At 42.4% G+C, this 25,977-nt stretch overlaps 1 long non-coding RNA gene across 2 annotated transcripts in view; it reads right to left on the reverse strand.

The window, feature by feature from the left end:
* Nucleotides 1-25,977, reverse strand: part of LOC148675253 (uncharacterized) — a 57,809-nt gene that overhangs the window by 19,108 nt on the left and 12,724 nt on the right. For both annotated transcript variants that reach the window (XR_015935482.1, XR_015935481.1), the window contains exon 2: nucleotides 9,267-9,391. This is a non-coding gene — a long non-coding RNA (uncharacterized LOC148675253). The remainder of the gene's footprint in view (nucleotides 1-9,266; nucleotides 9,392-25,977) is intronic.

Genomic DNA, 25,977 nt, shown 5'->3' on the forward strand with positions numbered 1-25,977 from the left:
AAAAAAGTACATTACTGGAACTATTTCTACCTTCTTTTCTGTACATCGGAAATTAAAAAGTCACAAAAACTAAGTCTGCTGTCACAGGATTCATTTGATCATTTTCAAAGCATGGCAGCCATCTGTTCATAGTGCATTGAAAAACACCCTCCTGGAGGTTTGATACAGATAAATCATATGAATTGAGTAACCTGGAAATTGTTGTATAAACTGCGCAGTCTCCTTTTAACATTCAGAAGAACTCTCCCTGATTACAGTCAGTATCACATCACAACAGATCTGCTTTCAGTCTTTTTAGATTTTAAAACTTTATCAGTATATATTGGATTATTAACAAATTAAAATCTATTTTATGATCATTCTTATATGAATACTAATAGTTCTTCCCCCACCATTTTTGTAATTACTGTATACACACATACTGTATATACGATAAGAGATCACCTTATTGGCCATATACAATTTCTTGTATTAGGAATTTGTCTTTTTGTATACCCCAGCTTGCTCTCCATGAGACACACAGACAGGAAGAGACGCTTGGGGTTAAATCACAGGCTCAGCCATTGTACAGCACCCCGGGAGCAGTTGGGGTTAAGGGCCTTGCTCAGGTGCCCAACGGAGTAAAATTCCTCTGCTGGCCACGGGATACGACAACCTTCCAGCCACAGGCACAGATCCTTAGACACAGTCACCACACTGCCCCCCCTTTTATATATCGTATATAAATAGCCTGTTTTAGTGCAATTTCAGTGGCATATTAATATGTTTTATATTTTACAATAACTAAATAACTGTTCTTACTCCTTAGTTAGAGCTTCCTAACTTCTTTGTTAGAGCTTCCAAAATGGAATGCACTTGTTCATCTTACATATTTACAGATGCAGCCATTCAAAGTGCACGGTACAGACACGTACCGGAGGTAATTGGCTACAGCGTCGTGCATTGTGATGCACGATGACGCGCGGTACTGCTGTACGTGATTGGTTGACCGACAGGGGCACTCGTGGTCCGTTGGTCTGTCGTAGAAAGATTTACAGTAAACGTCTTTAATGTGCCCGTTGTAGTATTGAATATTTATATGGAATTTTACCACTGAAGGGAAATATTAGTAGCTGAGCATAAAAAGAATAGGAGCATACTGTAACGTGTGTGAAGGCCATAAACGATATTAATTTTGGAACATAAACATACAGTATATGGCTGGTCTCGGTACTTTAAAGAAAAAATACACACCAGTATTCCATTTCTCCCTAAACATTTTAAGCATCGAAGTCTTTAACTAACGAGATACCGGAGTCAACAAGCATACTTTTAGAATTTGATTAAAAGGGAATATAATATGGAATCGCGTATCTAAAGAAATTAATATCGATATAATTATATTCATGTACCGCAACACAAGAATAGTACACGCTGTACATTGTCTGTTGATAATGTTTCTGTAGTGCTTTTTCAGCACTCTGCATGTGACCTTGCTGGTGGCGCTGTGGGTTAGGTTCCTGATTCCCCTGTCACATGGTCTGTGATCAAATCCCACTGTGGAACCATTACTTTTTTTTTTAAGAAACATTTCTTTGAAAAAATGAAACGTTTCCCTTGGTCAGAGATTAAATAAAACCTCACTCACACCAAACAAATTTATATTGTAGCGTATTGCAGGTTCTTTCTCAGAACTAAAGAACAGTGGAGACGCGATTAACCAAGCACTGGCTTTATTTTACAACCACACCAAAACCAAACACAGGATCTACACACACATGAGGAGACTGACGAACACGTACACACATTTAGGGTGGTAATTACCTAACAACACACTCTACTTTTACAGGACTACACAGGGCACTAGAATTACTAGGACATTATTTACACAGGCAGGGTCAGCCGCTGGTCATCGTGCTGACCCTCAGACTCTTCCCGGCTACCACTCCCAGCATGCCCAGCGGTACTACGAGCGCCTAGGGGCGCTTCCTCCTCACCACCAGGCGAGGGCGTTACACTGCCCCCACCTGAAGCGTCTGGCGTCTCGCCGACGTCGAACACCCCCCTCAGGCTGTACTCGTATTCGGCCAACTGCTGCGGAACCCTGCGTGAGCGGCCGCTGCGCCGCGGTGACGGCTGGCGATCCACGGACGCCCCACTATCGGCCGGCTCCGGCCCCGGCTGCTCCTCTGGAGCCTCCCCACACGGCTCCTCCTCCCGGGCCCGGTAGGGGGCCAGGCGGTCTCGGTGTAGGACCACCACTCTCCCCCGTGTTCGCAACCGGACACGGTAGCAGACCTCGCCCACCACCCCGAGTACCTCAGCGGGCCCCTCCCACGATGGCGCCAGCTTAGGACTGAGGCCTTTGCGGCGCCGCGGGTTGTACACCCAAACCGAGTCCCCGGGCTGGAAGGCAGGCCCCCTGCAGCGCAGGTCGTAGTACCGCTTCTGCCGGACCCCCGCCTGTGTCAGGTGGGTCCGTGCAAAGCTGTGCACCCGCTGCATCCGCTGCCGCAGGTCCCACTCGTAGTCCGGTCCAGCCGGCGGTGCCGACCCGTCTCCGGGCGGCGGGCCGAAGACCAGGTCCACCGGTGTTCGCATTTCCCGGCCCAGCATGAGCGAGGCCGGGGTGCACCCGGTGGATTCCTGGACCGCGGTCCGATACGCCCAGAGCGCAAGGGGGAGGTGGCGGTCCCAGTCCCGTTGGTGCCGGGACACCAGGGTGGCCAGCTGGGTGGCGAGCGTCCGATTAAACCGCTCTACCAACCCGTCGCTCTGGGGATGCAGCGGGGTGGTCCGCGTCTTAGTAATCCCCAGGCGCTGGCACACTCTGGCGAAGACCTGGGACTCGAAGTTACGCCCCTGGTCACTGTGTAACTCCTCCGGCACCCCCAGCCTGGCAAACATCCCCTCCAGCAGTGCATCGGCCACCGTGGGGGCACTCTGGTCCGGGAGGGCGTAGGCCTCCGGCCACTTCGTAAAGTAATCCATAGCCACCAAGACGTAGCGGTTCCCGGCCTCGGTGCGCGGAAACGGGCCCAAAACGTCCACTCCCACCCGCTCCATAGGAGCCCCCACCTGGTGTTGTTGGAGGGGGGCCCGAGAGCGCTCGGGGGGACCCTTCTGCGCCACGCACACCGCACACGTTCGGCAGTACCGCTCCACGTCCCGGTGGCAAAGACCCCAATAAAAATGGCCTCGGAGACGCTGCAGGGTTTTTTTACCGCCGAAGTGCCCCACACCCGGTTGGCCGTGCACCGCTCGGAGCACCGCCCCGCGGAGCGACCGAGGCACCACCAGCTGCCACCGTACCTCGCCACTGGAGGGTACCCGCCACCCCCGGCGCAGCACCCCGTCCTTTACCTCCAAGGCCTCCCACAGGGCGCAGAGGGCCTTGACGGACTTCGGGTGCGGGGCGAGCTCCTCTCGTGTAGGCCGCACTCCTGCTGCCCTCCAGCGGAGCACCGGGCCCACGTCAGGATCAGCTGCCTGACGCTGCGCCAGGTCTGGCAGGCCCACCCCCAGCGGCCCCTCCCGGGCCGTGGCCGCGGCGCTCACCCCCGCCACGGTGCGGACAGCCTCCTCACGCTGCTCCCGCCGGGCGCAGTGATGGCAGTCCGCGGCCTCGCAGGGGCGCCGCGAGAGAGCGTCGGCATTGAGATGGCGAGACCCCGCACGGTGCACGACAGTGAAGTCGTACTCCTGCAGGATCTCTATCCATCGCGCCATCTGTCCCTCTGGCTCCTTAAAGTGGAGCAGCCAGGTGAGGGACGCATGGTCGGTCCTCAGCCGGAACCGGGTCCCGAACAGGTACGGCCTGAAGTGGTGGACCGCCGCCATCACCGCCAGCAGCTCGCGACGGGTCACGCAGTAGTTCCGCTCAGGCCTAGTCAGAGCCCGACTGTAGTAAGCCACTACGCGCTCCCCATCCGGCCCCTCCTGCGCCAACACCGCCCCCACCCCCGAGTCACTCGCGTCGGTGTCGAGTATATACGGCAACCGCGGGTCGGGGTAGGCCAGCACGGGGGCTCCCACCAGAGCTTCGCGCAACCGGCCAAAGGCAGTCTCACAGCCCGAGTCCCAGTCAAAACGGCGGCCCTTGTCGGTGAGGCGGTGCAGCGGGGCGGCGATGCTGGCAAAGTCCCGGACGAACCTCCGATAGTACGAGGCCAACCCCAGAAAGCTGCGGAGCTCCGCGACGGTGCGTGGAGTCGGCCAGCCCCTCACTGCGGCGACCTTACCTGGGTCCGTAGCCACCCCTCGCGGTCCAACAACATGTCCCAGGAAGGTCACCTCCCGCCGCAGGAGCTCGCACTTGCGGGGGTTGAGCCTCAGGCCAGCACGGCGGATGCAGGCCAGCACCGCCTGGAGGTTCGTCAAGGCCTGGTCAAAACTCCGTGCATGAACCAGCAGATCGTCCAGATATAACACGCACTGGTTCCGCGGGACCGATGCCAGCACCCTCTCCATCAGCCTCTCGAACGTCGCCGGGGCATTGCACAGGCCAAAAGGCATGACAGTAAACTGCCAGAGGCCCTGGCCGATGGAAAAGGCCGTCTTCGGGCGAGCATCGGGAGCAAGCGGTACCTGCCAGTAGCCGCAGCGGAGGTCCAGGGAGCTGAACCAGGTCGACCCGGTGATGTAGTCCAGGGCGTCATCTATCCTCGGCAGGGGGTAGGAATCTTTCCGGGTGACCTCATTCAGCTTGCGGTAGTTGACGCAGAACCTCCACGAGCCGTCTTTTTTTTTAACCAGTACGGCTGGCGCCGACCACGGGCTCGCGGAGGGCTCAATCACCCCCGCTGCGGCCATCTCCCGGATCTTTTCCTCGGCGGCGGTCCGCTTGGCGTGGACCATGCGTCCTGGTGGGATGCGGATGGGCCGAGCGTCGCCGGTGTTGATCTCGTGTTGGACCAGGGCAGTGCGGGTGCAGTCCTCATCCCTCGCCGCAAAGAGGTCTTCGTTCTGGGCGAGTAGCTGCTGGAGCCGCTGCCGCTGGTCCTGATCGAGGCCCTCGCAGCTCCGCTGGAAGAGGTCCTCAACGGCACGCTTCGCTTCCACGCAACGCTCGGCCCCCGCCGCCGCCTTGTCTGGCCCCCCGGCCGACTCAGGGGCAGGATCCGGCACGCTCGCTCCCCGGCTCGCAGGCCTGGTCTGCCCCGGCGACTGACGCCGCCGCCGCCGCCGCTGCCTCTTGTTCCCCCGGCTCCGGCAAGCCCGCGTCCCTCGGCCCTCGCCGGACCTGCCCTCCACCAGGTGCAGTCGCTCCCCCTGCCACACCAACTCCTGCCGGTCCAAGTCCAACCTGGCCCCCACTCGCTGCAGTAGGTCCAGCCCCAGAATGCAGTCCTCCTGGATGGGTGCAAGGTAGCAGGGGTGGCGCACCGTCGCTGCACCCAGACGGAAGGCAAGCACCCGTTTCCCCCGGACTGCAGCGAGCTGTCCCGTCACGGTCCTCAGCCGCAGGCTGGAGGCCTCCCATCCTGGGGGGTTGGTGCCCTCGGTGTCGGGGAGGACGCCCGGCCGAAGTAGGGTCACTGATGAACCGGTGTCGAGTAGGGCCAGGCAGGGTTGGTCCTCAATCCGGCAGTGGAGGTACAGGCCCCGGCTACAGCCGACTCGCCCCACGGTGGCGTGAGGGGCGCCGGTTTTTACAGCGCTCTCCGGAGCGGGGGTTGAGGTGTTCAAGGACGGCCTTCCCCGCGCTGAGCCGCCCCGTTCCCGTTTCCCGACGCCGATCGGGGAGAGCGAGGTTCGGGTGCCCGGCAGACCCGGGCTCGGTGTCCTCTTTTCCCGCAGCGGACGCAAATCAGCGTGCGGGGCTGTTCCGCGGCGGTCGCTGCACGGGCTGGCTCCTCTTCCCCCTCGCTGGATTCCTCCGTCGCCGCCTCGGTCAGCCGGCAGGGCGCACTGCGTCTGCTGGCGCTGCCAGTCACCCCGAACACTACCTCAGCCCGTGTAGCAAGGGCCAAGGCCTGCTCCAGCGATGTTGGCGCGGCCAGCTGCACGTGGCGCCGCAGCTCCTCGGGCGAGAGGGCCTTGAGAAAGGCCTGGAGAGCCATCTCCCGCTGCGCCTCCCGGGGGAAAGTTGGGTATCCTCGGCGGGCGAGGAACATGACATCCGCGGCGACCGGGCCCAGTCGCTCTCCTGGTCGGCGCCGCCGCAGGGCCAGCCTCTCCCGCATCAAGTCCGGCGCCTCCTCTACACCGAAGCGCAGCTGGAGGGCTGCTGCCAGCGCCGTGTAGTCGCCTCTGTCCTCCTCCGGGACGTCCAGGAGCACCTGGCAGGCCGCTCCTTCCAGCGCCGCCGCCAGGTGGCCGGCCATCTCCGCCCGGCTCCAGCCATTCGTCCGGGCCGCGAGCTGGAACTGCGCCTTATAGGTCTCCCAAGGCGCCTCACCATCGTAGCGACCTGGTCGCACCCGCGCCGATGGGTGTGGGAATCGCTGATCGGCTCCGGCAGGGAGGGCATCCTCTCTCCGGGGCGGCCGCCCCAATTCCACTGGCGGGACCACTACTGGGTAGCCCTGGTAAGGGCTGTGGCCACCTGTCGCACCCAGGAGTTGCTCAGGCTCCTTATGTGCGCCGCCGATGGGTTCTGCGTCTTCCAGCGTCAGCCGGCGCTTTATGGAATCGGGTAGTGTCTGCCACGAGTTGTTCATTCTGCCCGCTTCTGACACCAATGTAGCGTATTGCAGGTTCTTTCTCAGAACTAAAGAACAGTGGAGACGCGATTAACCAAGCACTGGCTTTATTTTACAACCACACCAAAACCAAACACAGGATCTACACACACATGAGGAGACTGACGAACACGTACACACATTTAGGGTGGTAATTACCTAACAACACACTCTACTTTTACAGGACTACACAGGGCACTAGAATTACTAGGACATTATTTACACAGGCAGGGTCAGCCGCTGGTCATCGTGCTGACCCTCAGACTCTTCCCGGCTACCACTCCCAGCATGCCCAGCGGTACTACGAGCGCCTAGGGGCGCTTCCTCCTCACCACCAGGCGAGGGCGTTACAATATTTCTAAATATCACAACATGATCGAATTTAAGTCATTTTAATAACAATGAATAGTCACCTAGGCATTACAATATAAACATTTATATTGATTTAAATCGCAAACGCGGGTTTAAATATATGTGTTTTTTGATTCACAATCAGACAAATGCAACATAAATTGATATCTTTGTATATATTTATATATCACCTTTAAAAGTGGAATCTCAAAGCAAAGTAAATACCCAACACTGATTGTACCCATCTGTCATGCTAATAAAGCACCTTGAATTGAATCGAATTGGGGGAGGGCGAGCGAGAGAGCCAGGACAGACAGGCAAATAAGATACACTCCACAGACATTCACAACAGCGACATATCATAAAACGTTTGCACATATAGTTAAGTTATTACTTGGTTTTCAAAGTGCAATGAAATACAATATTGTTGTTGTTGCTGTTATTGTTGTTTTTATCCTGTAAAGCGTTTTGAGAAGCCACCTTTAAAGGCGATATATAAAAGCGCTGATTCTTATGGAATGTGTTCCGCCGGGGATTCAAAATATTTATTTTTTTAATCGCGTATCTAAGGAAATAGCAGTATAACTTTTTTCATGCACAGACAGTGGCATGTTACATTATTAATTTGGGTGTCTCCTCTTGCCAGAAAGCTCAAAATTGCATTTTGAGTGCGGTTTTTGACTTTTTCTAAATTGCAACCCATAAATAAAGCTGATACAGTTTAGACTTATTTTAAACTGTATTACAGCAGCACAATGGACAATGCAACATAAATTGCAAAAATGCACTTGGAATCTGTCCAAGCCCTACTTTGTCAGGCATTTTCTTTTACTGCAACGGACATAAAAACTCCCTTGCTTTTAACAGAGCGTTTCATCTAACTACGAAAATTATTTAAACTGTGACACTTATCATTCATTCCATTCCATTCCATTATCAGTCTTCCATTTCTCCCTAAACATTTTAAGCATGAAAGTTTTATGAAACGGTACCCAAATATGCGATTGCTGTATAGAATGAATTTTAATTTTAAAAAATTATTTAACACGAAAATTAAGCGGGAAATCTCGCCCCCTTCTACTTTGAAAATACCTGTGAAACCAGTTTAATTCGGCACAGCCAGCACTCCCGCAGAGAGGGGGGTTGTACTCGTTAATGTCTTAGCCGGAACACATCATTACAGTATATCTCATTTTGTATTTCTATAAAAAAATCGTTTGCCCATTCACTATTGTAGTTATTGTTTTTATCCTGTAAAGCGCTTTGAGGAGCACAGCTTTCTCACCACTTAGATTACTTTTTGATACCATCCTTACACAAAGCAGAAACTTCTTGTATTTTCCAATGACATACAAGTGGAAAGATTACAGATTTTAATCGTCTTTTTTCTGAACCAGGGAAAATCTGATCATGTTTCTCTATAACAATAATAAAAAACTTTATTTTACATATCACCTTTAAAAGTGGCATCTCAAAACAATACAGTAGATGTAAACCACAGATTACAAAGTAAATACCCAGACAAATGCAAACGCGTTTTTAATAAAATGCTTTTATTCATTCAGCAGAGAGAGCGTAAAACCTGGGCGTAACAGCTGTTCCTTTTTCTGATCACTTGCTCTCTGGATAAACGTCTCACCTGTCCTGTTCTTTGTTTTCCTAATTTGCTGATTATGCCTTCTGCGATCCACTCCTGCCCTCACACCTAAAGAAGACTATTTTAAATTTCTTTGCGCGGTCCATTGTGCAATTAACCCTTGTATGTGCTGTCCTTAAGGTGATATCACACAAAGGTGATATGTAAAATAATGTTTTTTTATTATTGTTACAGAGAAACATGATCAGATTTTCCCCGGTTCAGAAAAAAAGAAGTTAAAGAACACTATATGTGAGCCAAATAGGTGTAATTTGTGCAGCTCTTCAGGGGTGGATAAAATGGTTGTCTTCCTGTATTTACTTAATCGAAATCCTTTGAGAAGAAATTGGCTACAGAAATGTGAGAAATCTATCTTTTATAATTCACCCACAAGCAAACCTTTTTTTTTGTTATATTTTCTGTAAAGGCCAGTGGATTAAAACATATAAAATATGACCAATGAAATCACACTAAAAAGCAAAAGGAGCAAAAAGCATGTTAATGTGAAAATATGTGTCATGGAGTTCACTAAACAACTAAAGATGGAGAACTATAAAGTTATCTTTTTTAACACATAATAAATAAATAATACATACAGTATATTCATTATAACTTACCTGTAGACTTTATTTTGCTTGAATTGCTTAAGCTTCTTTTGATAGGTGTTTAAGTGTCATCTGCCATTCCACGAGAACTGGAGAAAGAGGACTGTCCAGCCTCTGAAAACAATTGGATTGTATGTCTGGGGGATGATAAGAAGATAAGAACTGTAATTATGAACCTAAATTTAGTACTTAGTTGAATCACACTTCTACCAGTATACACAGTTCTAGTATATTCCATTGTAGTTTAGGTATTACATCTAGTTCTTTTAGTTATCAGCTTCAGCTTGAAATCACTGGACTTACAGTAGCAGGAAAAGAAGGCTGTCGTAGAAACATTTGATGGAGAACAAGTTATTCAGTAAGTGGAGAACAATCGATGTTTACATATACTTTATAAATTGGTATGCAATATTTTAAACATAACGGATTCATATTTTGTTTAGTTTTGGAACACAATTGCAAGACATAAAAGAGTGTCGGTTTATTTCAAGATAAAGCTCATTGTGCCTTATTCATTATCTAGCTTATCTATTCAGTATCCATGCAGATCAGTATCCATTTTGCTGACACCGTTCAGAAAAATAATGGATCTTGATTTTCTGTTTGAGTTAATTCAAGTTGCTTTTTGGATTGATCTATTTTTGTCAAGCCACTGTGGCTAAAACCTGGAATTTACATATCATAAATAGTTATCATTACATCAGTCTGATTTCCAAATGATATTGATTGTTAAGTTACTTCTGAAGTCAGGAACTGAGCCTTGTATTTTTAAAGATCTAATTTAATGTAATGGGGACTGCAAATTTTTCAAAGCTTTTTTGATTGACTTTTTTACTACTTTGAAGTAATTGAAGCAGATCCCTGCCAATAAAAACAAATTGAATGGGAATGGCTTTTAACATCTGCTTTTGGCTACATACAACAGAGCTGGAGATAACAGCCAAACTGAGAAAGACTAACAATCTCCTTGTGATTCAGCAGTCATGGTGGCAGAGGTTTTGTTTTATGAATGCTTTAGCAATGGACTGCAAGGAAGTGTACAGTAAGTATACTCTCCTGGAAAGGTTATTGAAGGGAGCAAAAATGTTGAAATCTGGTATTGGTGATTAAGGATGAAGAACCCTTTATTTAAAATAGAAACCAACTGTAGGACCAACTCCCTCTTTTCTTCTAGAGCCACTTTTCATTTTGTATTTCTCTCCTGAGAATTAATTTGTTAGTAATAGGCTAAAAAGAGACTTTTAATTCTATCTGATTTAAGGAAGATATCCCCTGTATAAAATAATCTTTCAGTTTAACTTAAAGAAAAAGGGAAACTTCACAGTCTATATACTGTGCAGGAGGAAGCCATTTTGCCCATCTAACCCATTTGGTACTTAGTAGCTTATCCAAGGATCTCATCCAGATATTTCTTGAAAAGCCAGGCTACAGGCTTCAGTAACATGGCAGCTTTTTCCATAGTTCCATAACTCTTTGAGTAAAGACGTGCCTTCTGTTCCTGGTTTTCAATGCGCTTCTACATAGTTTCCACTTGTATCCACTCATGTCTCTAAATTGTCTGGAGGAAACTGGGGAGGTCCAGGATGAAGCAAGCAGCAACTTTAAAATAGTTCAGTGTCCTCAGATGGGAGAAATGATCCATCAGTCAACATTGCTGTGGTCACTCCACAATGGGTGTGTGTATGGAACTGAAAAAAAGCAGCAATTTTAAAATATAAATAAACTGAGCAACAAAAGGAACGGATTTCTTCTAATTTCAAGAAATTCTACGAAACATTTTTGTAGCAAATACACAGACATTTTATTGCAAAACCATCACACAGGCGAATTCATTATGCTAATTATTTTTTCTCATCAGTAGGACTAATCATAATCAACCAATTTCAAAGTGTAATGGTTAAAGGGCAGGGGAATGTAAGGCTGCCACTGGAAACAAAATGAACTGTACATCTGTGATGTATGCTTTGCACCAAGTTGCAGGTGCTGTCTTGTAGTATTCAGTCCCATTCTGGACTGGACAAGCAGGTTCCTGTTAAGTAAAACATACCGGTTGAACCCCACACCATCACTGTCATATTCATGAGTCATAAGGATGACTGTTATCCTGCTGGAGTTTTGTCTTATGAGGATAAACGTACAGTAGGGGCAGCAAGTGAAGTCAATATCTTGTTGCAAGCTGGCATTTTTGGTGCAGTGGAATTGGCAGGGTAAAAATAATCACAAAAAACAAAGAGCATGACAATAAGTCAATCTTGGTAAGGTGTTACGGCTCATGCTTTTAATAGCTGGACAGTACTGTAATAACAGGTTAGTATTTGCTGGCTGTGAAGATCCCAGATAGCAAGCAGCAGAGAACTAATGCAGCCCAGTCTCCAACACACAACTGGCACAAAGACATTGTTCTCTTGACAAGCAGCATAAACTCGTTCTTTTCATTTTTACTTTCTCCACCTTGTTATTCCATAGGTTAAATAACCTCGTCACTTGTACCTAATCAACTCTGTCATTGACGAGGTGATTTAGTAATTTTGAAAAGGTCAAAATAACTAAAGTGTATTTATTAAAGTGACACATTTCTTTTGATGCTCAGTGTGTCCCTTTTCCCCTGGTTCCTGATTCCAGGATGGACTGGTGTCTCAGCAGGCATGTGCTGTTAGAGCTGCCTTGTACCCTAGGATTCCAGAATGACTTCCAGCCTGGAAATGCGCCGGGCTAAGTAACTTTCAAACAGTGATGGAGAAAAATATTTACATATACATGAGGTATTTATGAATTCTTATTTTTCAATACTGGGCCTTTTCATAAAATTAATGTATTAGTTTCCTGCATTCAGCCTTTGGATGAATTTAATCTGGTTCACAGTACTTCAGAAATACTATATCTAGTTCAGTGTTAATATGACGTGATCCATACCATTTTGCAGAAAGAAACCAATATGTATCAGACTGATTGATGAACATTTAAAAGCAAAATCTAGAGAAACCCTCTTAAATTGTCTGAAGTAAAATCATATTTCTCTTACTACTGTATATCCAATAACTTCCAGTAATCTTTATATTTAAGTAACAGGTGACACAGACTTTGTGCTTTACCAACTGAAAGATTCATTTTATTATCAACCTCCGAACTAGTCGAGTGTCAGCTATTTGTCATCAGCTGACAACCTCTAATACCAGCTTTTCAAAAGACAGATATTATCTAATGACAAGCAAATGTATAACCGGAGGACTGGCTGCTATCCCTTTTCCTTCATGGTGATAATTTGATTTGAAGTTTGTGCTGAAGATGACAGATGAGCAAAAGAGGATTTCATTTTCTGATTCTGCTCATGTCATCAAACACAATCATTTCATTAATCACTGAAAGAATAGAAAACTTTTGTGAGACATTCTTGAAAATTCTGCCTTATGGCTCACAAATGTAACAGACTCAGCAAACATTCAAAACACAGCAATCTAATCTGACATATTTAAATCTCCTGGATTTTATAGATAAGTGATAAGTGGACGGTCCTCCATAAGTAAACAAAATGAGCATAATGAGTTATCACAAGGTATAATATGCTATAATGCTGCACAAGGAGTGGAAAGATGAGGGAAGGAGCTGCTTTTTTGGAAGTATGTCTCTGAGAGACTGCATCTGTAGGAAATATGCAACTCAATGAACTACAGCTGTGGGCGGTCTTATAAAGGTTTATAAAAGACTAATAAAAGTAAAGTTGCATCCAAAAGCAAGAGAAGAGAGTGTCTTCTAAGCAGTGTGTAGCAGGATGAGGCACAAGATCTGGCCAAGCCAGAGTGAGTGTGGGGCCAGGTGTCTGCAGTAATGTGTCCTCTTGGCTCATGCGGAGGCACAGCAGTGAGACTGGCTGGGCCAAAACCTGAGAGAAAAAGAGAGAAAGCAGGTCAGTGTTCGTCCATGTGCAACATTGAGGAGCAGAAGTACAGTAGGATCCAGGAAAAACCATACAGTATATCAGAGAGCAGGAAGGATGTGATAGCAAGGGAAAGATTCCTTAAGATAGAAGCCTTGGTCATTGTCATATCTGGTTGCCAGTAAGGAAAAAAAGGTGGTATAGCAGTTCTGGCTGTAAGTCATACTATATGATATTAAGGTGTATGTGATCATTCCTTGCTAACAAGTCTGCATGCATCCCCCACTTGGAACATGCCTAAATAGTGAGGCATCTGCATTCCTTTTTGTGCCACAGAGGCTAGAAGAACTGTGATCCTCTCACGGCCACGACCATAAAATCATTGGACCATGAACAAAGTAGGTCTGGTAATTCTGCTGAAGTCAAGAAAAGAGATTTCCCCCATAACCAAGAAGGTCATAAATTTGGGGTCACTGCTTAGCAAGGAATGCAAGCAAGGACTTTTGTTAAACTTCAGTTTCACTAAACTGTGCAAGGATAACTTTAAGTCATTAACCACTCTGTTGAAGTTAAATGAAGACATCACATGTTCATACTAAAAAAAAAATATCCAACCTCAAAGAACGATGAATATCTGAGCAAATGCCAATAAAGTAGATATCTCTTGTGTGGTATTAAATTAAAGAGCATTTTATAATAAAATTGAAACAGTCAGAATTCTGATATCAACAGGCATTATTGAATGGATTTAAAATTTAGAAAACAGATTATTCAGATCCATCCAAAATGATTGAGTCACCCCTTTAGTGGAGAAATGAGGTGCAGACTCCTCCCATTGTTTGTCCAGAAAACCAGAATTCAGACCCAATAAAATTCATTCTTTATTGCTAAAAGACAGCATGACATACTGGATGAGTTGCCATATCACAAGATACATTTAAAAGAAAAACATTTCTGAGAAGTGTCTGCAATGGTTGTGATGGATTCAGACTCATACGGTATGTTTTGGTTTGAGGAACATTTTCAAATCTGATGACTGGAGGGCTTCAGAGACGCATTGCAGATTTGATCTGTTGAAACCTCAGCTAGGTTTAGGGTTAGCATTCCCACACTATTAAGACATTTTTTCCTTTTAGTGCAGGATTTTGGGTCACATATGAACTTTAGGACGAGTGGTAATGTGTTCCTATCTGAAGATATTGAATCCTATCTTTTTTATCAGAGACTTTTTATACTTTATACTGCTTATATTGTATATTGCACCATTCAGTAGTTCCATTCCAAAAGTGAGTCAGACCAACAGTTGTCAGAAAACATGTTCTTCTGGTTAAACTCTCTTAATTTTGTCATTTAATGTGGAAATAGATGTATACCTGGAGTCAACATTTAATAGTTGTTCTAAACAGCATTTTTCTGCTAATTGAAATTTATTCCAACGAAGATACATTATTGAACAAGTTCTATTTCCAAGAACTGTTTTCAATGGTTTTGATTGTTTTAGATGTATATTTATTGGTTTCAGGAACATTTTCAAATCTGATGACTGCAGGGCTTTCAGACACGCATTGCAGAAGTGCTCTGTTGAAACCCCAGCTAGGGTTAAGGTTAACATTCCTATGCTACTTAGACATTTTTTACACTCAGTACTGGATTTTGGGTCCCAAGTAATCTTTACTATGGGTGGTAATTAGCTCCTATCTGAAACTTTTTTGGGGAGACTTTTGGCTGCTCATATTGTATATTGCACCATTTAGTAGAACTAAGCGAAACCTGAGTCAGTTGAAAAGTTGTAAGAATACCTCTTCTTCTGTGTTAAGTCTCTTAATTTTGATATTTATTGTGCAAATAGATGTAAAGGTGGTGTCAACATTTGACTTATAACCCAAACCCTCCACTGGCCTGAAATGCATGCTCATTCAAAACCATTTTACAGCATTTATCAGTTGAATGAAAAAGTGCCTAAATAAGATATAGTATCCCCTTGCTTTTTTCAGTGGTTTTGATTGTTTAAGACTCATATTCATTGGTTTGAGGAACATTTTGAAATCTGATAATTGGAAGGCTCCAGAAACGTATTGTAGAATAGCTCTACAGGGTTAGCAATTCTGCATTACTTAGACATTTTTCACACAGAGCGAATACAGGAAGTTGGGGGGCTGCAACACAGACTCCGCCGGTCCGAAAAACAGAGTCTCTCGAATTGCGAGCTTCCTGAGAAAGGAGCTGGATGGCCAGAAAGGCAGACTTGAGGCCGTCAAGACTTCTGCGCTGAGTAAGCCTGGCTCTGTGCACCGGGTCAGCTGGAGCTGAAAACTACTAAGAACAAAGGAAGAAAAAATAAAAGGAGGCTCGGGTACGGAGAACTCCCAAATAGCAAGCGTCCTGCCTAAGTGGAAAAAATGTGGGAAGGTTCGGGTACAGAGTACTGAAAATAGGAAAAATAGGTACTTGGGTACTGAAAAAATAGGAAAAACGAAACATAGGATTGGTTACAGAGAAAACGAATAATGCGCCTTGTAATAAAAGAAAAAGAAGCAGACAAGTGCAGACAATACTGTCTAGCTCAGCAAACTAAAGAGTGGTGTGAGAAAGAAGTAGAGGTGCAAGAGTGCTTGTGAAAAAATGACGAATTGCCGTCGAACCAACTCCCCAGCTTGAGTCAGAAAAGCGGGAATTGAATAATGAGCTGATTAACACAGATCGCAAAAATGTGATCTGTGATCTGTCAGAGCTGCAAAACCCTGGAGAACTGTGAGAATGTAACGGTTTCCCAGGGTAACTGCTAGCCGAAGGACGCCAACATGACAGTAGCAGGGAAATCTGCATGTTAAAGGAGCCTAGACTGCAAACAGTGCTATAATGCCTTACCACCCTGATGATAGTCAAAATGAAGGCATGCCTAGTTACCTTTTTAATCCAGTACCAACAGTGGAAATCTCTTCACTTGGTAGAACCCATTTGGTCAGTCCACCCAATTACTGTCTTCCCTCTTACCAGTGGATGACATGGCTACAACCGAGGCTATAACTCGGTATACAAAGTGATAATATCTTATTCTAATCTGTCAATTTAAATCCTTCTCCCTAATGCTGCAAGTGATTGGATAAAAAAGAATGTTAGAAATATGGTTAAAAGAACAGATTTAAATCAAGAGATTATGTTCAAGTTGAATACTGCATTTATAAGAACTCATTTAGAAAGCAGTACAAGACTTTGCTCACCAAATTAAAAAATAAATACACTTAATGGACTAAAAGGACCAAACCATTTTAGTTTTAGTGTTGACCAAAAATTCATTCCAGATGTGGAATCAATTTTATACTGTACGATTAACTCAATCAGTTAGGTGTGCCGATTGCATTTTAAACCAAAGAAATTTGAAAGATGCCATCACTAATACTAGCCCTAGTGTGAGTCTGTGTGTGTTTGTGTCTGTGTGCCCCCTGCGATGGACTGGCATCCTGTACAGTGTTTCCTGTCTTGAACCCTTTGCTTGCTGGGGTAGATGACTATTGAATGAAATTCAGATTTAATATTTAAAACCAAATTTAAAAAATACATCTTTAAAGAAATAAATCCAAATATACTTTACTGCAAAGGTTTATTATTTTATGTCTTAAAATTTACCACTTAAAATGTTGTACTTTTGTCCCAGGCAGATCATATTGTGTGAGATTACAGTATATGTAAAAAAACCACACAGCTTTTTATATTTTTCACTTCTGAAGTCACATACAACTGCCTAGCAAAAATTCTCTACCATTTAATTGTATTGTCTTAAATGCAATGTGATTGAGAAGTAGGATGAAACGATTGTGTTTAGTGGAGAATATTCCAGATATGTAATTATCTAGAATTTGTATTCTTCTTTTATATCTGCTAAAACTTGATGGATGGGTTTAATTACAGATGAACTTTAAATCCTAATAAAAGAAAAGCCCCTTTGGCATTTAAAAAAATGGCATTATAGTTTTTTCAAAGACAAAAACCTTGATTTTTTGCTTCTTGTATATTATAAAAACTATAAAATACAGTTTTTACAATATTTGTTTTGCTATTTTTGACAATACAACATTTTTTTAAATGCTATCCATATTTGTGTTACTTGCAGAAGATAGGCAAAAATGAGGATACGACAGATTTGACACAAAGCAGAAAATGTAGGCCCTTCAGTTACGGATCTGCTTCAGTTACTGTGAAAACATGTTAGAGTTATGATTCTGGTGGCCATGTCTTCAATGGCAGAACAGGTGGAAGATGCTGTGTCACCTAGAATATTTCTTTGGTTTTTGGTAGAGGAAAACTGCAGCATAATTAGACTGCCTTTCACCACTGACACCTTGTTTCACCAGAAAATCAATCACAAAAATGTTATTGTTTCTTATCAGATACACTGCACTACACTAACAGAGGACAAACGATAAAATATCCAACCATCCATTCATTTTCTAACCACTTCTTCCAGTTCAGGGTGACGGGCGAACAGAAGCCTAACCATCGCGGGGCAGATAATACACATACACAGATGCACACACATTCACGCCCAGTTTTCCAGAAATCAATTAACCTACCAGTATGTTTTTGGACTGTGTGTGGGAACTAGAGCACTGGGAGGAAACCCACACGAACATGGAGAGGACATACAGCACTGCAAAGCAACAGTGCTATCCAATGTGCCACCATGCCACCCACCAAATATACAACAGTATATGAAACAAAAATTCAAATACAATGACATAAGACAAGACTAAGTCAAAAAAGAAAACAATAAGGCAGTTAGAAATTGAGAAATGCCTATACAGAGTAGAATGAAGCCCATGCAGTGGTGAACAATGTGTAAGTACTGTAAGCAGTAAGTGATTAAAGTTGTACAGTTGATGGTTTGGTTTACTGAAAGAATAAGAATTTGGAGCATTGCTGCATTGCAGCACTAGGGCCCTTAATTCATGATTAAAAGAATAAAATCACATTGATTTATTGATTAATTGAAAAATCACATTGATTTCTTTCAATGGGATTATTAATCTCAGTTGAAAGGGTTTCAGTGCAATGTAGAGTGAGATAAAGTATAATCAAAGGAAGTCGGTCCACCAACAAGCAAATGCATATACTTTTGTCACTAGATCAAAATTGAAACTAACCTTGATGGTCATCCTTGTAGTCGTCATTCCTACCTTACTGCTCACTACTAAATTGTGGACAGTTTACAAGAGACACTTATAAAGATTGGAGTAATTTCACCAGTACTGTTGATTTGGTATCAACTGGGAGGATATATGCACATAGATCAGTGTTTCCTCCATAGAAAGCACCACCTCCATAGAAAGCATTGAAGCTATGATAATCTGCCATTAAGTTGGTCTACTGTGTTGGTCATGTCATCTGGATATCGGATTCCAGGTTCCCACAGATGCTTCTCCTTTACCAGTTTAGCCAAAGCAACTTCACCAGAGAAGGCCAAAATAAGTATTTCAAATACATGGTAAAAAATAGAAATGAAAAAATGTAACAAATATGAACTCCTGGGAGATTATGGACCCTGGCTAAACCAGATGGAGGAAGGATATCTGGGAAGAAGCCCACCCCTTGTTGTCCTAAATGTGTCTTGCTGGGAAGGAAGCAAAGTAAACTTGAAAGTGAGCTCGCCATGATGGGATTTCTCAATACTCATCCAGATATCGACTGAGACAACACCTGCTCAGCTCAGTAATATAAAATTTCATAATAGCCTTATGAGTCAACTACATAGACTTCATATTCTTAAAAGGCAATCATCTTTGACCTTGAGGGACAGCCAAAAATGAATGACACTTACCCTTGTGAGTATACAAGTTATATAATAGCAGCATGGTAAGTTTAACATTACATGTCAGGCTTCATGCCTTTAGAGATGAAAGCATGAATCCGACACGGATCTTATATGAAAGTCTTTTAAACATTACTTAGAACTAAACAATCATCTGTGTTCCAAAGGAATTTAATCAACATGAATTCACAAAATGCAGGTCTTGCTTAACTAACTTGTTAGTGATCTTTGAAAGTAATTTATAGAATAAGTAACATGGCATATTTTGAAGGATAATTATAAAGATTTTCAGATGGCTTTGAACATTTCTAAAACTCCACATAAAGGACTGTCGAAAGTAAGTATTCAGTGATTTGCATTTATTAGATCAAAAACTTGTTAATGGAAAGAAAACAGTACAGATAGGTGGTGAATGCTCAAAACATCTGATGAAATTATCAGAATACCACATAGAGCTGTATTAGGGCATGTGTACTTCCTAATTTACACCACCATTCTATATTTTTATACAATTTATAACTAGTACACATTTTCCTTGTCCAAAAGGACCCTGGGCTTTTTGTACAGGTATAAGAATTTAATATAAAAAAAGAAATCACCCTTGCCCTAAATGTTACTAGATACCGTCTTTTACCGTGATTTTATTTTTAAGTCATATGAATGTTTTTACAGAACAAAATTGAATGTGTAGTATTGTTACTTTATTCTGTTTTTCTTTTTTCTAGTAATAAGTTGTGCAGATTTTCTGAGATTGAAAGAGTGCTCATATTTTAGATTGAATGTGATTGTCTATTTTATAATTCAGAAAAGAACAATACAAGATTAATAAATGCACACCAGGTACTAACATTTTAAGAAGTCAGTTAATTAAGCAACCCTTGTTTCAGAGGACTGAAAGGTTTAATTAGCTCTTCCATTTAATCACACTGTTTTATGTCTAACATGAATGTATGCAACATCCATTAAGAACTATGGTATGTGCGAGATATCAAGTGATAGCCAAAGCAATTTAAACACTTTACAAAGTTTAGCTCCTGATGAAAATATGGCATACCAAACAAATGCCTAGGCATTAAGTGTTTTACATGTATGTGCAACTGTAGTTTAATATATATTTTATAAGGTAGGGTACAGTACACATATAGTCATACAATTACTATAGGAATTTGATTCCATAGGAGAGATGATTCTTTGATAGTTCATAGTCTATAGAAACACTTCACTCTAGGCTTCTGAAATGTTGTTATATTCTTACATCCATATAATATTGTATATTGTATTCAGTTTTCATGTGTGTTTTATTTATCACAAATACTGTTTGTTTTGTGGTTGTTATTGTTTTGATGATCATATTAAGAGAGATTGGTGTAAAAATAAATTTGTCTAATACTTTAATAACCAAAGCAAATTAGATTTGGACCCATTTATACAGTTACAATAGGCACATTACTGAAGTAGAACAAGTGAAAGGTTTATTCCATGCTGAAAAGAGAAGAAAGAAAAAGAGCTCACACCTGAAGAGGGCTCCATGGCCGAAACATTGTGTTTTCTTTCTTCTCTTTTCAGCATGGAATAATCCTATTACTTGTTCCTTTGCAGGCTACGCATGCTGACGCAGCTTCCCACCTGAACTACATTACTGAAGTACCTTGCTCATGGGTACAGCAGTGCCTTCTCACCTGGGATTCAATCCAACAACAGTCTTGTGTCCAAACCCATATTCTACTCGGCTGCCACTTGCGAAAAAGAAATAGAGATAGAAAAAAGGAATCAAGGTAATTTCACGTGGGACAACAACATCCTAGAATTTAATGTTCAGAATACTTGGTGAAATAGGTTTGGCTTAACCTGCTTGGTTAATGGGTAGCCTCCTGACCACATAAAAAAGAAGCTTGAGCCCCATTCAGATGGAGTGAACCAAGGAGCAGCTGCAGGGTGGAGATCGGGCACAGGATGGAAGAATGCTTGAGATAAATGATGATGATGATGGTGACTACAGTATGTACAGCTGTGAACTGACTTGTTGTTATTACTCCTGAACATCAGTTAAAAACTCCCATTTAAATAATAATAATAAACTATTTTAAATAGCACCTTTAAAGGTGACTTCTCAAAGCATTTTACAGAACGACAACATCAACAATCAAAAAAAATACATAAGATATGTACGATGAGAATACACGAAACTGGACAGGAAGCCAGTGCAAGGACTCCAGGATAAGAGAAATGTGACCACTAGACCTGGTTAGGATTCTGGCTGTCATATTTTGGACATACTGGAGTTTGTTCGATGTGGATTTAGAAACCCCAGTGAGTAGACCATTATAGTAGTCAATTCCGGAGAAGACAAATGTGTTGATCAGCTTTTCAGCCACAGTTAGTGATAACATAAGACATACTGTAGTCTAGCAATATTTTTGAGTGAAAGAAACATGTCTTGACATTATCCTAAAAAGCTCACACCTGAAGAAGGCTCCACAGCCGAAACGTTGTGTTTCCTTTCTTTTCTTTCAACATGGAATAAACCCATTACCTGTTGCTTGACATTATGTTGCACATGTTGGTAGAATGTCAAGCCTGCATCAAATATCGCCCCCATGTGTTTCCATTAAGACTAAAGTTCATACATAGATAGAGAGCATTCACAGACACAATTCACTATTATCTAATAGTTTTTTTAGACTTTAGGATTTGTTTTTTTTGGTCTTGCTTCTGAGTAAATAATATTTTAACCAAACCGCTGAAAGAAAAATTGTAAAGATGTCCATGTTGTGGTCCCCAACCTAGTATTTAAGAGATCTCTTTAAACAATAAAAAATGTTATACTGTATTTGACACTCTAATTACTAGTTTATTCATTATGTTTCACTTGTTTTAAAGAAATTTAGGGTATCAAACTTTGCTTTGCTGAGGCTCCATTATTCTTTTATAAACCACTTTCTATACCGAATCAGGTCATCACACATTCTGTGTCTCAAACCTTTCATTTCCCCCTGAAATTCAAAATCTACTACTTTTACCTACTACTCTAGCACTTTATACTGATACCATACATCACGTTGATAATTTTATTCATTTTTACCAATTATGGGAACATAAAACTTTATCACAATCAAACATTTGAATAATAATGATTTTGTAGGTAATTTAAAAGTTTTGGGTTTCTAGAGTGATTCTCAACATGAGATGGACTGTTCACATGTTTTGCTAAGGGTTAAGCAGCATTGTTATTCTAATTTCACAGCCCTACTTTAAACAGTACTTTCTATTACCCTCTTATGACACTTTAAAGCTTTACACATTAACTTAGTCCCTGATGCAGATCTAGTGGATAAGACATAACATCCTTTAACAGAAACTAGGTTATTCACTTATTAAGCAAAATAAATTGTTTTAATAAACTACAGTAGAAGGTCATCAAAATATCATTAAATATTTTTGAATACTCATTTTACTAAAGAAATTGTAAGATATTCCATTAAGAATACTAATTTAAGATATAGAGATCCAATTTATCTACTGTAGAATTCTATGCACATTTACTGTGAATGCTCTTAAATGCAATGAATAAATATTTGATCTACAGGATCGGACTATAACAGGCAACTAGTGTCCCTGAGAGGATGGTTGCTGACGTCAGATGTCTTAATATAAATTTGAAAGGGTAGGCTGTTCTTTCAAAGGAAGACTTGAGTTCAGGCAGAGCTATTTACAGCAGGTGTTTTCATAATATCACAAATGGCAGATGGTAACAGCTAAAATACCAAACCTGAAAGCAAAATGTGACTATAATTGATTTCATGTATAATCTTCTTAAGAGATTAAATTAATCTATGCTTATAACATTGTTTAAGCTTGTACATCTGAACTCCAATATTTGAATAGCACTTAAAGACCCAATTTTCTATTCAGCAGAACTACATCACAATTAAACTACTGCAGCTGTAGAGGAATTTGTACGGATGTTGCCACAGAATCAAATTTGTAAATGAAAGAATAGTCCACAAGGATAAATCAGGTGTGAAGCAAAAAAAAATCAAATAAACCACAACAACCACAAAGGATCAAGAAAAGTTTAATTCCACATTGAAAAGCAGAAAGAAAAGACAAGCTTCCCAAGCCATTTGCGAGGGTGAGAGAGAAAGAGGAATGTAGCAGGGATATAAAGTACATGTGAAGAAAAGACAGAGCAGGGAAGAAAGCATCCAAACAAAGGGAGATGTTGGGGAGAGGTATGAAAAGCTGACATCTGTGAATGAATGGGGAGGATCTAAAAATGATGTCAATGAGACAAAGTGTATTCCAAATTTAAGGGTGGGTTTAGATTCCAGTCTTTTCTAGAGTAAAGTCATATAATACTTGTAAAACACCAAAGCCAGAATGGTCAGTAAAACATTGGCCACCATCCATTCTGTACCAAGCACCTTTTGTTGTAACAGACATCTTTGAACTGCAGATATATGGTATATCTAGTATGAAGTATATACAGTACATAACCTCTCTAGCCATTTACAGTATATACTACCCAGGTATTGGGTGTCTAGCAATCTCATAAATTGTTTCTCTATTAGAATCCGCCAGGCTATTTACATAGTTGACAGAGGAAAAAGACTGTCCAACCCTTTCAAGGAACATATTAGAGCAGGGTTCAATAATCTTTTTACAAGGACTGCAGGAACTCCTTCTCTAGAGGAAGGTCAACATTAAGCTAACTATGCAATATTAAACTTTGATTACTCCTCTCAGATCTGAACAGCAAAATGACAGGATTAAAAAAACAATCACCCAACCACCACTTAATTAAAAAAGCCTAAATGCACAAATGTGAGAATCTGAAATTATAATCCCTATACCTTTGCTAAATCAATCACTCCTAGTGTGGCTACTTACAAGTATAGACTGTAAAGCGGCCTCTAGTGGCACATTACCTGTGACTGCAACCCCTTCCTAAAATAACCTGTCACACACAGTTTATAATGAATGTAAATTTGATTTTGCATCACATTGTGCTCTCCTCGGACATCCTCCTGAATTCAGGGAACATTATGACATTACTTTATGTGCTGCAGAAAAGAGCATTACATAACACAGAAACACCCATGTACTGTACTAGCAGGACTGTAGCAGATGGAAATTAAATGGAATGGAAATTCTATAATTCAAGAGCTGGGAAGCGTTTTGCTTGATATGGGATCAAGCAACATGTAAGAACACTGATAACAGAATGTGACAAGTTCATTAGATCTTATGCATCTTTTATGATGCATAGTTCCGTTTTGCATCTGTGGAAATCAGATGCAAAATCTACACATTTTTCTTTATCTCTATGATAAGACAATGTGCTTATTAATAAGATGCAGTGATATATTTTGAGGGATATACTGTTAACTGACTATAGTGAATGCAATTTATGCACTTCTATAATCAAAATAATACAGTAGAGACCAGTTAGGTCTTGGTTTCAGCAATGTCTTTTTATTTTGAGTGAATTCTGCACAGCACCTACTGTATACAGTATCAATTTTTGTACTTCTACTGTGAATGAATACATATGTGTGTGCATAAACCAAGCTAAGAACTCCACAGTATACTGTATTTTGGAAATTCGTAGTGTATAATTTTTAAAGTATAACACTAAAAAGATGCAGATTTCAAAACCTGTTTTCCTGAGACATTGACTGAATTATTCTGAACAAAAAAAAGTTAAGTGTGGCAGAGCAGAAAGAAACCCAGCATTCTAATTTTTATAAGAGCCCTCATACACTTACAGTATCTTTCTGATTGAATGACATAATACTAGGCTGAATTGCGGGTGCACCTGCTCAAAGACTGATGGAGTGATTAGAGATTAGATATATTTCTGTATCTCTCTGTGTAGACAACACGTTGAGCTACATTTCTTCCCATACCTAAATGACATTATACATTATACTGGCAGAATAAAGCTTACATAATAGGAATCTTTTGACTCCCAGGCTTTTTGAAAAACATTTTCCTTGAGTACTGTATATAGCCTTTGGACTCTGTTCTTGACTGACAGTTGGAATAGATGTGACTAAGCACCCCATCTTATTAGATCACTCCTTTGTTTGCATGTAATCAAAATTATCTCGTTATGTAGTTCAGGTGGGTAGCTGCGTCAGCATGCGTAGGCTGCAAAGGAACACTAGTGACGGCCACGACCACTCTAATCTCCACGTCTGTGTTCCCAAAGACGGTTTTCCAAACTCATACATCAGAAAGACCACCGAAACCAAACCTATCCTGCAGCTAGGATCACACATTCCCCGTTCTCTTAATGACAGACTACTCTTCTTTTAAGTTTTCTCAGTTCATTGGAAGTTTCATTTCACACCTCCCTACACCTATTCAAATCAAATCATATCAAAGTTTATTTATCAAATGCACAACAATACGGCGTGCAGCAGTAGTTGCTGGCAATGAAATGTCTTTTTCTGCGAGCTCACAAAAATTACAAGAATCACAAAAATTCACAAAAACACAAAAATCAGGTTACATTTTTTAAATTGAATAAAACTCAGTATGAGTAGAGCTGCTGTGTGTCCATGGTGTGTGCAATATATACATGTAGTGCAGTTATGCTGGATATAGTGAGAATTGTGTGTCCATGTAGCCATTACAGGTGATTTGCTAAGGAGCTACAGGTTGGCTATTTAGCAGTCTTATTGCCTGGAGGTAGAAGCTGTTCTGTAGTCTGTTGGACTTGGACCGAATGCTTTGGTACCGTTTACCGGACGGTAGGAGGGAAAACAGTTTGATAAGCTGGTGATAAGTTGCGCTGACTTCACCACCCTCTGCAATACTTTGCGATCCCGTGCGGAGCAGCTCCCATACCAGGCAGTGATGCAACCAGTCAGGATGCTCTCAGTAGTGCACCTGTAGAAGTTGGCCTGGATATGTGATGGCATGCCGAACTTCTTTAGCCTTCGGAGAAAGAACAGGCGCTGCCGTGCTGTCTTGACCACGGTGTTGGTGTGGTGGGTCCAGGTTAAATCCTCTGAGATGTTAACTCCCAGGAACTC

The sequence above is a fragment of the Lepisosteus platostomus genome, chromosome 3 (assembly GCF_059453375.1).
Source record: "Lepisosteus platostomus isolate fLepPlt1 chromosome 3, fLepPlt1.hap1, whole genome shotgun sequence".
Taxonomy (NCBI): Eukaryota; Metazoa; Chordata; class Actinopteri; order Semionotiformes; family Lepisosteidae; genus Lepisosteus; species Lepisosteus platostomus.